The sequence below is a fragment of the Chlorocebus sabaeus genome, chromosome 21, assembly GCF_047675955.1.
Source record: "Chlorocebus sabaeus isolate Y175 chromosome 21, mChlSab1.0.hap1, whole genome shotgun sequence".
Classification (NCBI taxonomy): domain Eukaryota; kingdom Metazoa; phylum Chordata; class Mammalia; order Primates; family Cercopithecidae; genus Chlorocebus; species Chlorocebus sabaeus.
In genome coordinates, this window is record NC_132924.1 from 35,972,987 (window position 1) to 35,988,845 (window position 15,859).

The 15,859-nt window shown below is 42.8% G+C and overlaps 1 long non-coding RNA gene across 2 annotated transcripts; it reads left to right on the plus strand.

Annotated features, from left to right (window-relative positions):
* Positions 1 to 610: 610 nt before the first annotated feature.
* Positions 611 to 15,075, plus strand: LOC103226348 (uncharacterized). Of its 2 annotated transcripts, XR_012090332.1 has the most exons (5): positions 611 to 945; positions 6,800 to 6,969; positions 10,326 to 10,735; positions 11,350 to 11,422; positions 13,595 to 15,075. It is a non-coding gene; the product is annotated as an uncharacterized lncRNA (long non-coding RNA). The 2 variants fall into 2 exon arrangements; XR_012090331.1 differs by lacking the exon at positions 13,595 to 15,075 and having other exon boundaries at positions 614 to 945; positions 11,350 to 13,125.
* The last annotated feature ends 784 nt before the right edge of the window (positions 15,076 to 15,859 follow it).

The following is a 15,859-nucleotide window of genomic DNA, read 5'->3' on the forward strand; positions in this document are numbered from 1 at the left end:
TTAACAACTTTTAAATTGTAAAAGCAGCCAGTGAGAATAAACGCTAAAAATAAGGAGTGATTGGGGGATTAAAAGTGATCATTTTATCTAGATTGGTTCATAAACTATACGGCTCATGTTCAGGAAAAACTAACAAACAAAAATATAGTGCTAATTCGTTACATTTCCAAGGAGAAGATTAAGGATGTATGATTTAAAGATGAAAACCACAATTGCAATAGAGCATGTGGCAAATATTTCAAGCTAGCAAAGTTTGACTAGGTAGTGGAATCACTTTCATGACTAAAGAAAGCTATACTGAATCTGCAGGAGTGAGGCTCTAGGAAGCCTAACTAGGAGAAGCTCTTGCAAGATCCCTGCACCATGTGGTCAGCTGGTTTCTTCCTCCGTGGTCTTTGGCCCTGGCTTGTTTTGCGTGATAAAAAGGAAGAGTCATCGGAGAGCTTCACATACAGCAAACACAACCTCAGAGATATTTTGGAGCTTTCTGGGTGGGAAAGAAAGACGTGGCAAAAGCAGCCGAAGGATTCAGGGTTAACACTTTGCCTTTTGAAGATATTTCAGTTCTTGGAGGGCTTCCAGTCTGAATTTGGGGAATTCATCAACAGGAAAACAAATCTGGCAGGCTCTGTATTTACTCTGCCCTTCTCAAGGTTGCAACATAAATCTCCCAACTTGGAAAGCATTAAGGCCGAGGAGACATTTTGTGAGTTCAGGGACTCTCCTCCAGTCTGCAGGAACCACATCTACCCTCATTTCGGGAAAACACAGGCACCAGCCCTCAAGGTGCTGCTGGAGACAGTACTGACACTGTTTGACTCGCTTGGGGCAGACTGGGGAAATGAGAGCTGGAAAACTTGAGTTCTCCAAGTGAGAGCTGTTGGTCTGCTTTGGAAAAAACCCACTTACGCCAGGAGAATGAAAGCCCTGAGAAGTTCTCATTGGGTGAGTTTATAGCAGGCTTGCCACGAAAAATACCCAATGGTTCTTTTATGGTGTCCGAATTGTAATATAGCTAGATCAATTCTGGAAGCAACCTTCTTCAACACCACTGGAATATGTATGCTCCCATTCCCAACGTTTCCAATTAGCAGAGAAGCTAATGCTGGAAACCATTACATATAATCCAGAAAAACTATCTATGTAACATTATAAAAATTGAATATGTGTCAGAAGTGGATTTAGATTCTTTAGGTTAATATTATTTTTGCAATTAAGTAAGGAACTGACATTAATTTACTTGCGATGTGTGATTAGGTTAATTTACTCCAGAATAATCTTGCATTTTAAAAATTAAAAATGGTGGTTGTATCTTCTCATTATCAATCAAACTAGCAGTGGCACTACAGAAACATCGCCATTTTGTACTCAATTTTGCTCTTATAGACAGTCAAATAAGCACTAAAAATGACAAATTACCATGCTCTGATAGATCTTCATGTTTAAGTACCTACAAATAACTGTCCATTTGTGAATGGTTAAGCTTAATCCGTTATTTTTCCTATAAGCAAGATAACCTCTTTCATAAATAGAAATCTACAAATAATACTTAGAGCAGTTTGACTCTTAGATGTAATAATGCCACAGTATCTAGAAAACAAAACAGGCTTACAAAAATAAAGCTAAATAGTTTATCCTTTTTTTGACCTTCACAAATGTAAGTGTTCTATCTATGGCTCTATAAATTGTTTAAATCCTTTAATGATGCAAATGTGCTGATAATGTTCTTATACTTGCTGGAACTATGGTTCTGTTAATATTTTGAAAATTACTTTAATTAACCTTATTTCATTTTGTAGTAGTCATAGAACACTTTCATATTTTTAAACTGTGCATTAATTTGTTTCATCATTAACCTTGGGTTTTACCCTTGGTAATTATGGTAATTCACAATTTGGGTTGTGTCAGGTGCTAGTGGATTCAAACAATACATATTGTGGGAACCATCAATAGCTTTGGTGGTTAGTTTGCAGGGGACAGAAAAAGGGCTTGGCAGGCTGGAGGGTAGAGGGGCAGGGTTCCACAGAAGATTCCCAGGAATGGTTTTTAGTTGGCCAAGGACTCTGGTGGAGGAAGGGGGATGCTGAGTGGCCTAGATCAGGCACTCACCGACCCTCCCTAACTCCTCCTTCTGAAATCAGAGAGGGAGGAATCTGTGATAGAAGAAGGAGGGGAAGGAATGGATAGCCCCAAACACTGTGCACTGTAATAGTTAATCATATTGATAGTGAGCGCGCGCTCTCTCTCTCTCTGTCTCTCTCTCTCTCTTTCTCTCCAGGCAGTCAAAGACTGCCACCATATGCAACTGACTCCTGCATTTTTCATCTGCGTCCCCAATTTGTCACTCGAAAACCCAGGTCTCAATCCTCCCTGATTTTTCTAGAAACACCACTAGTATCCAATTCAGTAGGTCCCTATCATGGGCAGTGCGGGGGCACCGGGCATGGGCGATGCTCGTGTGTGACTCGCAGCTGGGCAGCCATCCCCGCAGGCGTCCTGGCTTCCCTTCCCTCTGAAAGCGCCGCGGCGGGCCAGCAGGGGGCGAGTTTCACTTCCGCACGGGAGACCCAGCCGGAATCACAAATGCCGCGAACGACACCCTCCTTTCCTGATCTGGCCAGGAGTCTGTGTCATTAAAACTCTCAGTTCTGCTTTTCCCTACATTAACATTATCTTCATTTTGAGCATATCACATTCAGTGACAGAAAAGGAGATCCCGTGAGTCACTGGAGGTAGACTTACAAGAGATTAAGTATGGTATTTCATAGATGTTAGTGACATCACTCGAAGAAGCAGTGCTTTCAAAGAGCAGGATTCCTCATATTCACTCTTCGGATACCTAGCAGTTTTCAAGGTCTCGGTCTATACTCAGCCCTTTTCTTGGAGGAAGGTGCTCATCTTCCCACACAGGCTACACAGGGAGCAGAGAAGGTTGTGACAGGTGGTGCCGAGCCATGTGAAGCCCTCCCCCTCGTCCTCCTGCCGGGGGCATGTTACATATTGCTGCCACTGCTGAGGGGCATATCTGTGTATAGCTGCCCAGCAGAGTGGAAGGAAGGTGTTATGTGGGAGGGAAGACTCCTAGATGGGTAAGAGTTTGGGCTAAGTCCCTCCTGGTCCAGGTAACTTAGCTGGCACCTGTAGATATGAGTGGTGGGAGATGGGCTCCCGCGGGTGAGAGAGGGGCACCACAGAACCACAGGCTTTTCTCAGGTCGGGGAAAGACCTTAGAGATCACCTAACTCAATGTCTTCTTTCCTGATGCCCAGGAAAATTGTGAACAAATTCACTACCACAGAACTAGGCACGTCCCCTGGTGAGCAAATGGACACCTTCAGAGAAGCCATTATCTTTCCTTGTGTATTATGTATCAAAAGCTAACTGTTTAACAAGCAACCCCGTGTCACAGTGGCTTAACACAAAACATGTTATCTCTTGCTCCTGGAACCACTGAAAGTCAGTGTTTCTTGGGCAGCTTCCATGCAGTAATTCAGTGACCCAGGCACCTTTCATTCTGTGGCCCCACCGTCCCTAGGGGCCTTAATGTTTGCTGCTGAGTACTCTACATCTGGCTGTGACAGGTAGAGAGGGAAAATGAAGGACTGTGCAGGAGGTGGGCAGGCCTCACTGCCACTCACATTCCACTAGCTAGACGCCACTCACAGGGCCAACCTTCCCCCAAGGCGAACTGGGAAATGTACTCCAGCTGTGTGCACAGGAAGAAGATGGCATGGCTCAGGGCAAGCACACATCAGTGTCTGCCCCATCTATCTTCAAAAGAAACAGTATTTGAGTTCTTTTGGGTTATTTATACTGGGTAGCAGAAGGCACATAATCTTTGGAGGTGGACAGACTTGGGTTTGGGTAGTGGCTGTGTGACCTTGGGCAAATAATTAACCTTTAGCCTCAGTTTGCTCAGCTGGGAAATGGGGCTATCTTGTGGGTATTACTTGAGGTAAGGAATGTAACTTGTCTGTGTTAGCACGTGGTCTCACATACTTGTTTGTACAAACCAATGGGGCTGGGAGTATTGTTGGGGGAGGAGGAAACAGGTTTCCTGTGTCCCATTTCCCCAACCCTGGATGGTAGCACTGCTTAACAGCTCCGTTAGACACCAAGAGTGGTGGAACTTTCTTCTGTCACTTGTGAAATTTCAGTGTAATTCATTCTAATCAATATGGGACTTTGGAAGGAAAAAAAAGCATTCCCCAAACCCACAAGCAACCATTTTATTTGATTCATAAAAATTCAGTCACTGAGAAGGCAGTTCCAACAAGAGAGTTTTGATCCTTCTTGCTCAGGCTGAGATGGTCACATCTAGAAAGCAGTGATTTTACTATTTTCTTCTGAAAAAAAAAAAAAAAAATTCTGAAGAGCAGTGAAAAGAGAAATAATCTAAGCTGAAGTGTCACTTTTCACTTATGGATATTGATGCTCTAAGACTAAATCTGGCTCACAGGAGTAAAGAGAACTGCCTTTTCATCATGGGTGAGACACCGCGGGGTGAGATGTGACTCAGGCATCATGGTGTGCCCAGGACCTGGCACATGAGTACTGGCACATTAGAGGCTTCAATAAATATTTGCTGATCGAATTAATAGATGATTGAAGACAGTTACACAAGCAATAACAATGAAAACAATTTTTTGACCTGAAACATCACTTTTTTTTTTGCGGGGACTGGGAGGCAGTGGAATACTGCATTTTAGTTTTTGGATTTCCTGAATGGTTTCTTCAATCATAAATGTTTGCTAACCATCCCCCCTCCCCCCGCCACACACACACACACACACACACACACACACACACACACACACACGCTCACCCACATGCCGACATTCTATAGGAAGGTAAAATAAAGAGAAAGCCGAATAGTGTCTGCCTTTTTAGAGCATTGTCCTTTAAAATAACCTTCCAAGCCTAGCTAATTAAGCTTAGTGGCGATAAGATATTGAAAGCAATAAATAAATCCACATCCAGAGCTCAGAAGGTTAACAGTTTTTTGAGAAATTATTGTTCAAATCCAAGGGTAAAATGGCGTCTGAAATTACAAAACATGGTCCTGTAGTGCCCTCTGGTGTCTTTTGCCTGGAATTGTCAAAGCCTGCCATTGCGCCCAGCTCTAGTCATTAGCATAATCTTGATTTATTTATGCATCCAGGACTTTGGGGCCCTGACTTATTTGGAGGGGAAGTGGGGGACACAGGAAGCGGGGACTCCTTTTTTTCAGGCTCTTTTTCAAATGGGTTACCAGCACAATGTCAAAATAATTTTATATTAAACCTAGTATAAGATTTAAAAATTGAAACCAATCATTATCTTGAAAAGATGCCTTTACCTCCAAAAAATTATTGACTTTTTTTTCCAGAAGGCATATTATGCAGTTTCTTTTGTCTATTAAGCTATTCTTTGCAAATCAATTGGACAGACGACAGTTTTTAATTTCAGAAATTAATTATCACCTGTAATAATTGAGCCATTCTTTATTTTTTTCTTGATACCCATTCAGTTAAATAAAAGACATGCAGAGCTAGTCTATGAAATAGAATACAGATTATGAATAAAATTAAAATATTCCGAAAGACAGTATTTTTTATGTTAAAAAAAGTGTTGTTGAAATTTATTCCATAAGGATATTCATATTTTGAGGAAAGGGAAACTAGTCAAATTAAACATATTAGGCAAGTGAAAATGGTGAAAGGCAATCACTGAGTTTTAGATTGTTAGTATTTGTTAATGAATCTGGCTTAACTCTAAATGCTGCAGCCAACAAGGTAAAGTGCTATGAAAAAAGAAGGGTCTTCTTTCACCACCTTCTATGAAGATGAAAGTCAATTTAATTCAATTTGTAGGTATTTAATGGGTGGCTTTGAGCACCAGGGACTGGGCTTAGGCCTGGCCTGGGTGGAATCTCTGACCCTCAGGAGCTCCAGGCCCAGGAGCAGGACATGTTGGCAACACCCGCCATTTGCAGTCCAGGGGATGCAGGCCGTGCTGGAAAGACAGCATGCAGGAAGGAGCCTGTGAGATTGAAGGAATCAGGGTAGGCCTCCCTGGAGGACATGACCTTGGAAGATAGGAGTCAGCCAGGTGGGCAAGAGAGGCGGGGCATCACAGACACAGGAAGGGCCAGCAGAGCGCTTCTTTGGAGCAGGGATATGGAGGGGAGGAGAGGTCAACCTAGTGAGGGTCCCCACCATGCTCTACTGAGCCGAACGGTTTTATAACAAGAGCCTGGAGTGCTCTGCAGGGTTTAGACCAGAGAGGGATACGTGCAGCCCAGTAGCCCAGAGAACATAGGTTGGAGGGGAGCCAGCTGAGGTTGACCACAGATTCTCAGTGGAAGGACAGCACATGTCTCAAATTCTTCTCGCTTTGTGATAATAGTCACCAATGTTGTGAAGACCCTTGCAGGCAGGAGCGCAGAGCAGAGAAGGGACTGGAGCTTTGGCTCTTGGCAAGACCTCCCTGAAAGCCTGGCTTGCCCACTGCCAACCTTGGGCAGGTTTCCTGAGCTCTTGAAGCTTCAGTGTTTTCCCCGGTGGACTGGGCATGATGAAACTACCTTCCAGGATTGGAGAAGGTGTATAGGACGTGATTGGCAGAGGGGCTGGCACATTGCAAGTGCCCTGTAAATGATACTTGCCTTTTATTAAAGGGAAAATGATTCACATCATAAAAGCTCCAGACCAAGCCAGGCCCCTGCATATAATCTCATGGCAACTCTAGACCATCTTATAGCGTCTGGTTATGTATATTTTTATATGATTATACGATTAATGTCTGCTCCTTCTTCTAGCTCCACAAAGGCGGGACTGTGTCCTGCTGACGGCCCATGTGAACCTTGTCACTATGAGTCATGTGCATGGAAGGTGCTAGAAAATAGCCATCAAATGAAGGACAAGGAGAATGACTGGGGACAGCTCTGCCAACATCTTCTTGCTTTGGTGATGATAAAACTAAAAAACGGTAAAGGAGCCCAAGTATTTCCCATAATACTGTGATTCTGGGACTGAAAACTTGTTTTGTAACGTACAGTTGAATTAGGGGCATTAGTGTCCTCATTCTAGCCAACTGGGAGGACAAAGCTGTGGTTGAGAGAACTGGCCTCTGAGTCGGAAAGACCTGGATTAGAGTTCCAGATTCATCACCAACTTCTGTGCGCCTCCATTTGCTCATCTGCGAAATAGGGATGAGGTGCTTTGCTTGCAGAGTCCTGAGGACTAAACAAGACAACCTACTTAACACTCTTAGCACAAACTCAACTCCTGTTTTTAGGTGGTATTGATTATTGACTTTATGGATGAAAAATGTCTTGCAGATTCTGGTTCGCTGTTCTGTAGGACAGGAAAGATATATAGTGGTTTCCATCTTTATTCTCTGCAGTAAAGAAAAATTATCCTGTATTCAGCATTAAAGGTTTAAAAATCTCAAAAACAACAACTTCTCTGCATCTCTAAATTCACATTAAAATTTTTCAGTGTATAGACAGAAATTGTATATAGCTGTAATTAGTTAATACTATGTGCTGTTTTCAGGTTTTAGCACTGTTTGAATATGTGTGTGTATGTGTTTATGTATTTTTAGGAAGTAAATTAATTCATTTCTTTTTATATGTAAATATAAAAATATTCATTTTTATACAAACATGAAAACAATGAGAGACTGAATGAGTTTGACTTCATTCCCATGCCAACCTAGTATTATTGGGTGCTGGGACTAAAATCCTGGTCTCTGGAGGGTGTTCTGAGTAAGTTTGGTGTCATTTAATTCTTTGTATGACGTCTTCCTGTTGCTTGTTTGTTCCTTCCTTCCCCCACTCATCAGCGTGGGTGGAGGGCTTACCACCTGCAGGCAGAGGACTGCGTCAGGGCTGTAGATACAAAGAGGTCCATGCACCGAAGGAGCTCAGGGCACGGGCAGAGCTTCTCAGAGGGGTGTGGGTGTCAACCCTATGGTGTTTTGGAAATTTGGACTGACGTTTTGGTCATCATAAAATTGAGTGGACAATGAAGATATTCCATGGGCAGAGGCCAGCGTTGGCTGGAGATCCCAGAATGCCTCAAAGTAATAATGCCTGGAGTAATGCCAGTGTGCTCCTCTCCACACTGTCCTCTGACAGCCAAAGGCTGTCCTGCCTCCTGCACATCTGTTAGATGTCCCACCAGACAGTCACTGATAAGGAAAGAACCTGGTTAAAATTATCGAAGCCTAGTTCCTGAGTCTGTTTTATAATTAAACAAAAAGGCACGTGTATGTGTGTGTTTATATGTTTCATTTTATATTCATATAAATACATAAATGTTTAGTTTTTGGCTCTGAATTCTCCACCGTGCAAATCAAGAGAAGATTGTACTTCATTGTGTTCAGGGTTTCATTAAGAGTTTTTCTTCCATATGGGATGAATGTCCCCCATGGTATCTGAGTCACCTGCACAGCATGCTCTGTGGGGCCACACTGTGGGGTCCCCTGCAGCACCCATGGGGTTCCACACAGGGAGCAAATGCTGGCTGTGGCTGTATGCCTTCTGGAAGTCAGCTGGAACATTTACATGTTGAGATATATATATATATATATATTAATCACAAATTACTTTTGTTTTTCCTTTCTGTTACAGATAGGGCATTGTATTGATTGTGTTGTCATCATTGAAATTATGTGCTTAGGTAGATTATCTCTGAATTTCATTTCTGGGAAGAAAAAAAGAGGCATTACAGAATATCTGTTATAAGAAGGGGCTGGAGGGTAAGGCATAGGGACCGCTGATCTAGGGCACAGAGACAGGAAAACAGAGAGATGGGTTGGAAGGCCCCTGGCTGGGACTGGAAGCAGAGACCCTGAATATAAGACTAAAGCACATTTAATTTGTTATTTTATTTTAGTTTTGAGACAGGATCTTCTGGTGTCACCCAGGCTGGCATATAGTGGCATGATCTCAGCTCACCAGTGACTTTTACCTCCTGGGCTCAAGGGATCCTCCTATCTCAGCCTCCCTAGTAGATGGGACTATAAACACGTATTGTGACGCCTGGCTAATTTTTACCTTTTTTTTTTTTGGTTTCACCACGTTGCCCAGGCTAGTCTCAAACTTCTCAGCTCAAGTGATCCTCCTGCCTTGGCCTCACAAAGTGCTGGGATTAAGGTGTGAGCCTCTGTGCCTAGCCAAAAGCACACTTAATTTAAAATGCTATTAGCATACATATTAACTAGAAAGAAAAATATCATAAGCGTTCAAATCAAAATATCTTCCAGCTTGCATCAGGAAGTGGAAAGAGTCGTGTGTTCTGAACTTGATGGTTCCTTAACTTCTACCCTGACTCTGAACCATAGTTTCCACACCTGTAAAATAACTGGGTTGGGTTCAATCTTCTCTGGTGTCTTTCTTTGCTAAAATTTTATGAGTCATCGACAGCAGCTGTCTGATAGTAAATCTGTCTCATTTTTCTTATCATGAACTTCATAAAGAGGCATGGATTTTTTTATATCATTTTCCAGTAAAAAATTTAAACACTACTTTTAAAATAAAAATTGGGCAGATGAAACAAAACCCTGTAATTCTATAAATCTGCACTTTTGCGGAAATTTTACTCACCTTACAACTGCTAGGTAGAGTTTAATAAAGATGTATGAGTTTCAAATCCATGTCTACCAATCATTAGTTGCATGACCTTGCTTAACTTCTTATCTCAAAATGGGAAAAATAATTATCCCTACCTCTAGTACAATGAGATTTAAATGAGATAATGCTTCCAAAACACTTAAAACCTACCATGCCATTCAGTTTTGCAAGATGAAAAAGTTTTAGAGATCGAATGCGTAACGATGGGAATATACTTAGCACTAGTCAACTGTACACTTAAAAATGCTTAAGATGGTACATTTTATGCTATTTGTGTTTTACTACAATTAAAACAAATGAATTGACCAGTCATGGTGGCTCATGCCTGAAATCCCAGCACTTTGGGAGGCCAAGGCAGGAGGATCGCTTGAACCCAGGAGTCGAATGCCAGCCTGGGCAACATAGTGAGACCTCATCTCTACAAAAAACTTAAAAGTTAGCTGGGTATGGTGGTGCTTGCCTGTGGTCCCAGCTACTTGGGAAGTTGAGTTAGGAGGATCGCTGAAGCCTAGGAGGCCAAGGCTGCAGTAAGCTGTTATGATGACACTGCACTCCAGGCTGGGTGACAGAGTGAGACCCTGTCTCAAAAATAAATAAATAAAATAAATTAAAAAATGGGATTGCAAAATTTATATACAAATATATGTACTAAGTGCTTAATAAATATACTGCACCTATTATTTTAATACTTATTTTTGTTTTCTAGTGGGCTCTCATGCCTCCCATACATTCCACAGACAAGGGCCAAGTCCTGGGCTAGGCTGTGGAAGTCCAGAGAAGAACATCATTGCTGGCCTCAAGAAGCTAAGGCTCTGCAAGGGGAGACAGGGGAGTAAACAGCTGCCATGGAAGGTGCCAAGTGCTATGGCAGGCATGTGACCGGCAGGATATGAGGATTCACCTTCAGCTCTCTGTGTGCCTGTTGTGGGGAGAGCCCAACGTGAAGGGTAAAGACAAAGCGGGGAAACTACCAGAAGAGGCTTCCTACAGTGCCTGGGGCCTGAGCTCAGGCATGGAGGACACAGTGGAGCTGGCCAGGCTGAGATGGCACAATCTGGATTCTCTGACTTGATGACTGGGGAATGCTGGTTCCACATCTGCACTGAGATACTTACGGTAAGGGTAAACAAAAATCCCCTAAACAGGGCATGCGATGGTACCAGGAGTGAAAAGGCACCACCCTGTTTGCCCAAGAAAGACCAAACCCCAATAATTGGGAAACACCACCATTCCTTCCCCTAAAGCCAAGGCTCCTCCGTGTGAAGGGGAGGAAGGTAAGGCCCTCTGTGTGTGCTACACATGGTCCTGGCAGAGAGTGCTGTGTCCATCGCTCGCCCATCCCCGGGGCCTGGTCTTCACAATGTCCGGGTTCTGTTTAGCAGGGCAGCCCCATGTACTTGCAGTTCACCAGTCACACGCAGCAGCACAGACCAGTTCCCCTCCACCTGCCTGCCACCCACACCAACAGGAGATGAGATGGGAAATAATGGGCCTTCCTCTCGCCTCCCACATGAGCATTTGAGTTAATTCGTATCTGGGCCTCATGACTCAACATATTATTTTGTGCATTTGCTTTATCACAGACTAGTGGTTCTAATAAAATTAGTACTATTCCACATTATTGGTTCAAAATTAGAATTACATGCACAAAACAGATACAATCTCACCCAGTCTTCTAGGGCTAAACCATGGAACTGACTGCAAATTTATTCTTTTTTTCATCTCTGTAGTTTCATTTTCAGGTTGTTTTCAGCCCTTAAAAGAACAAGACCTATTTCAACTGGATTTTCCTACAGTTCTTAGGTAAGGTGAGCATCTAATTCAGTACCCAAACTGGGACAATCATGAAAGTGAAAGGCAGGCTATTAATAGTTAAGCAAGGACAATAGCATATGCCAGAGCTGCCACAGGCAAACTGTGGCAGGTGGTCACCCTATTTTTAGGGGTAGGCTGACCCTCTTCAATAGTCATGAATTAGTCTTACTAAGCAATGCTACTTTTTCTGATGGCTTTAAAAAAAACCATTAATTTGGGGCAATCATCTCAACAAATTTGAGAAATTAAAAGGAGAAGCAAAGATATATTTACATCCAGACATATGTGATTGCTTGGGATTTCCTTTGACACGAAACTTGCAAAGTATAAGGGGAAATCTGGGCTGGCATTTCTTTATGCTTGTGACCGGGACCAAAATATGAAAATGTACTTATTTTAACCCAAGGCACTGGAAACGTTGTACAAGTAGCACTAGAGTCTCTCTCCATTCCACAAAAGTCATATTTGAGCAAATGAAAATTTCACCCTTTGGCTTGAAGATGGAATGTACATCAGTGAATATGAGACTGTTTTTCTAGGAAATAACGCTTATTTAGAAACATCCAGGTGTTATCCAGAGAGCCTGACCTTGACTCCAGGCTGATTCAGGTGAAACTGGCTGTCTAGTATTCCTGCCTTCAACTCTGCCACCTGCCATCCATTCCGCACTCTCCTCTAGCCAAGGAATAATTTTCCATAGGAAAGCATGAGATATTTTGCTTTCAGTTTTGCTGGTGATCCTGAAACACATGAACCTGAGGCAAAAAAAGTAAAGTGCTGTACCTTTGGTCCTTAAAGCAGCAGTGATTTCTCCAAATGCGAGGGCTGCATCTAAAAGCATGCCACGGTCTCCCCACTACCATGGCACAGGTTTGCGTGAAGACCCACTGTGATAATATACAGGATGGGCTAGACTTTGCTAACTGTAAAACACCACAACAATGTGAGTTATTTTTCTTGTTTGAGTGTTTCCTGGATGGAGTTGAAATATTTTGACAATCACAGATTGAACTGTAGATATCTTGCCCCGTGGATGATGAATTGTGTTTTAACAAGGCGATGCTCCACTGAGTTGTAGGTTACATATTTCTCTGTCAGAAGCAGCCCACACTGAGCGAGGTAGACAGTGGTTTCGAGTTAGGACATGTGTGGAGTCCTGGTGAGCTCTAGAGAATAAATGACTACTAAGAAGGAAGAAAACGAGATGGTGGGAAGGAAAAAAAAAAGGAGGGAGAGAGTGGTGGGGGAAGAAGGGAGGTACAGGGAGGGAGGGGAAAAAGAAAGGAAGAAAAAGAGAAAGGAAGAAAAAGAAAAAAAAAGAAAAAGAAATGAAAGGTTCGGCAAGAACTCATGATGGTTTCAACAGCACAATTTGCAGTTCATCCTAAGGGAGCTGGGACATACACCCGCCCATGACCATCCAAGGGAAAATCTCACTAGAATGAGGTCATCTTTCCCCTCCAAACAACCAAGACAGAAAATGGCAGGTGAATTGGAATTGCACTCCCACCTTGCAATGTGTGGATGAGATTTGATTTCTCTCCATCATGTGTGTGGTGGACCTTGGGCACCCAAGGCTGGCGTCCACACTAACATAGACTGAAGACCCCAATAGGAAGATGGCTGAGACCTGGGAGCTGGGCACCTCCTGCAAGGAACTGCTGATAAAAAAAAAAACCTTTGTCAGGGCACAGGTGATCATCTTTTATCAAAATTGTTGTCCCTCCTATCTCATAACAAGGCTGCCCGTGTTGTGTGTGCGTGCGTGTGGAGGGTGCGTGCGTGCTGCTGAGCGGGTGCATGCCTCCGTGTGTGTTTGATGTCTCATCTGATGTGATTAAGGGAGAAAAGGGGTCGGGGGACTGTTCTTTGTTTATTTTGCAGATAAATCTCATCTTTAATCCGGATGCACAGCAATGTCTTGTGCAAAGGAAAGGAAGCCCCCTACGCCACCCCCTGACATCCATATAAATCACAGGTTTTATTCCTCTGCTGTGAGGGGGCACTGCAGAATGGAGCAAGGTTGCAGACTCTCATTGGGTGATGCTTCATTACTTGGTGGAAAATCCCCAGGGCCAAAACGTTATTTAAATGTGCTATGAAAATAAATGTGATTTATATATGTGTCGTCTGCTGAGACGTTCTTCTCTGTTACTGCAGGTGCTGTCGTACATCAGGATTAGCGCCTCAATTTATCGCCGGTTCAAGCTGCACACATGCTCCGGGACAGGGTGTCGTCCGCATCCCTGAAAGTTCCAGGAAGGAGACGGTGTTTGCTGAGTGGTGGGCTTTAGATATTTAGCAGTGTGGTTGGCTTTTATGGGCTCAGAATGTGTGTGTGTGTGAGCGTGTGCGTGCTCATGCATGCTGGTGTTGAGCCTGGGTCATGGTTTTGTTTGAAAGGTGCAGGGAACAGACACTTTGTACTCAGATGCATCAATTTCCAATGGCAGCAGCATGCTGTTTCTGGTTGAAAGAGAAAGAAGAAAGCGAAATCTTCATTTCAGCTTAGGACTGGGGCCCACATGTTTAGCTCAAAGTGAGTGGAAATCTCTGAAAAGCAGGTTTGGGCTAATGAATGTCAGCAGGCCTTCAATGTAAATGGGATTTGAGCAGCAGAAAGGAGTGTTGTTGCGATGTTTCCATTACCAAAGAAAGGTATAGAGGGGCAAGCCTTGTCTTAAGGGGATGAAGAAGGGCCCTCCAGCTGCCCAAGCAGAGCCTTTTCCAGTGGGCTTTCAGGCACTCAGAAAACATGGCTCCTACCCCATGCCATGGGGCACGAGACCATTGCTCCAGACAAGTAAACCTGAGCTGGGGGGAGGTGGCAAAGCTGCAACCAGACACCACGAATGCTATATTCTACAATACAGAACATGCCACATCAGTCCTCACCACGGACTTGCCTCTGTGCCCCTCATTTTAAAGATGACAAAACTGAGGACCACAGAGGTCAGTATCTCAGAGTCTGGAACTCTTCATCCCTGGAGAATCCAGGTCTTCTGCTTCTGGAATCCTTCTTTGGGCATTCTTTAAACTGGTAGCAACTCGTGTCTTGCCAGTCTTGTCTCTGGCTCCCCTACTCTGTTTTTCTTCAAGATTAAGGGTTTAAATGATATCTAAAGTAGGACCTACCTAGAAAAAAGACCTACATAAAATTACTTTCAGATTAATGTGGGGAAGCAAACAAAGGAACTTACGAATATATTCTATTAGGCTGTTATTTTAAATAAGCAACGGTCACTCTGGAGCCCTAATGGGAAACCTTAAAAAAACCTTTTTATTTTGAAATAATTTCAAATCCATATAAAAATTTCAAAAATAGTGCCAAGAGTTCCTGTACATTTTTCTTCAGCTTCCATGTTTGCTTTCTCATTCTGTGTGTGTGTATGTGTGTGTGTGTGTGTGTGTGTGTGTATTTCTTTTCTGAATGGCTTCGGGATACACTATACACATTCTACCCCTTTACCCCTAAATACATCAGTACACATTTCCTAAATTCATTTACACAACCACAGTACAGTTATCAAATCCAAGAAATCAACATTGCTATAGTAATAGTATTATTATCTAATTTATAGACCTTGTTTGAACTTCAGTAAATGTCCTACTAATGTCCTTTCTAGCAAAAAAAAAAAAAAAAAAAAAAAACAAAAAAACAAAAAAAAAAAAGGAGAAAAATAAAAAGAAAAAGTTTGTTTTCCACTTACTTTGGGATTGTGTGAAACTCGTGTCTCATTTATGGGGACTTATGTGAGAGGGTTGAGTGTGCTAAAGTTTTAGGCTATTAAACTAAAAACTAAACCTTACCTTAAAAATATACATATATTATATCTATAGTATCTTCACCTTGATAATTCTTCTTTGATAATTATGATTAAATGTCCATAATGGGAAAATTCAAAACCTTTATATCTGTGAACCAAAAAATAAAACCAGATTCTGCATTCCTCGTGCATTTCAATTCGGTGTAAGTCTCTTCAATATCTGCTTGGTTGGGAGCTGTGCCTTTCTACTTGCCTGCTCACAAGATTTCTGAAAGTCTTGGTGATAGCTTTGGCTCTGAATCCAGACTGAGTGAAACAAAAGTCCAAAGCGTGTTTTGGCAAAGGGTGGTGAGCAAGGGTGATTGGTCTATAAATGTGTTTCAGTGATGCTCAGTTCCTGGAGGAGCGTGATGCTGGAGGCGCCCCTCGTTATAGCTGCGAGGAGGTCATCGGCTCCTGTGATCACATTGTATGTCCCAAGACCCAGGGAGAGGCAAGTCACGAAATGAGAAGACAACATTGCTGGAGGAGTTGGTGTTTTCCACCAAGAAGGATTAGTGAAACACCTTTATAATGCTGGTGTTGACAGACGGGACTAACGTGGCTTTTATAGGCTATCAACTGAGTTATATCAGACTTCTCCTGTGGGTAGCAGTTA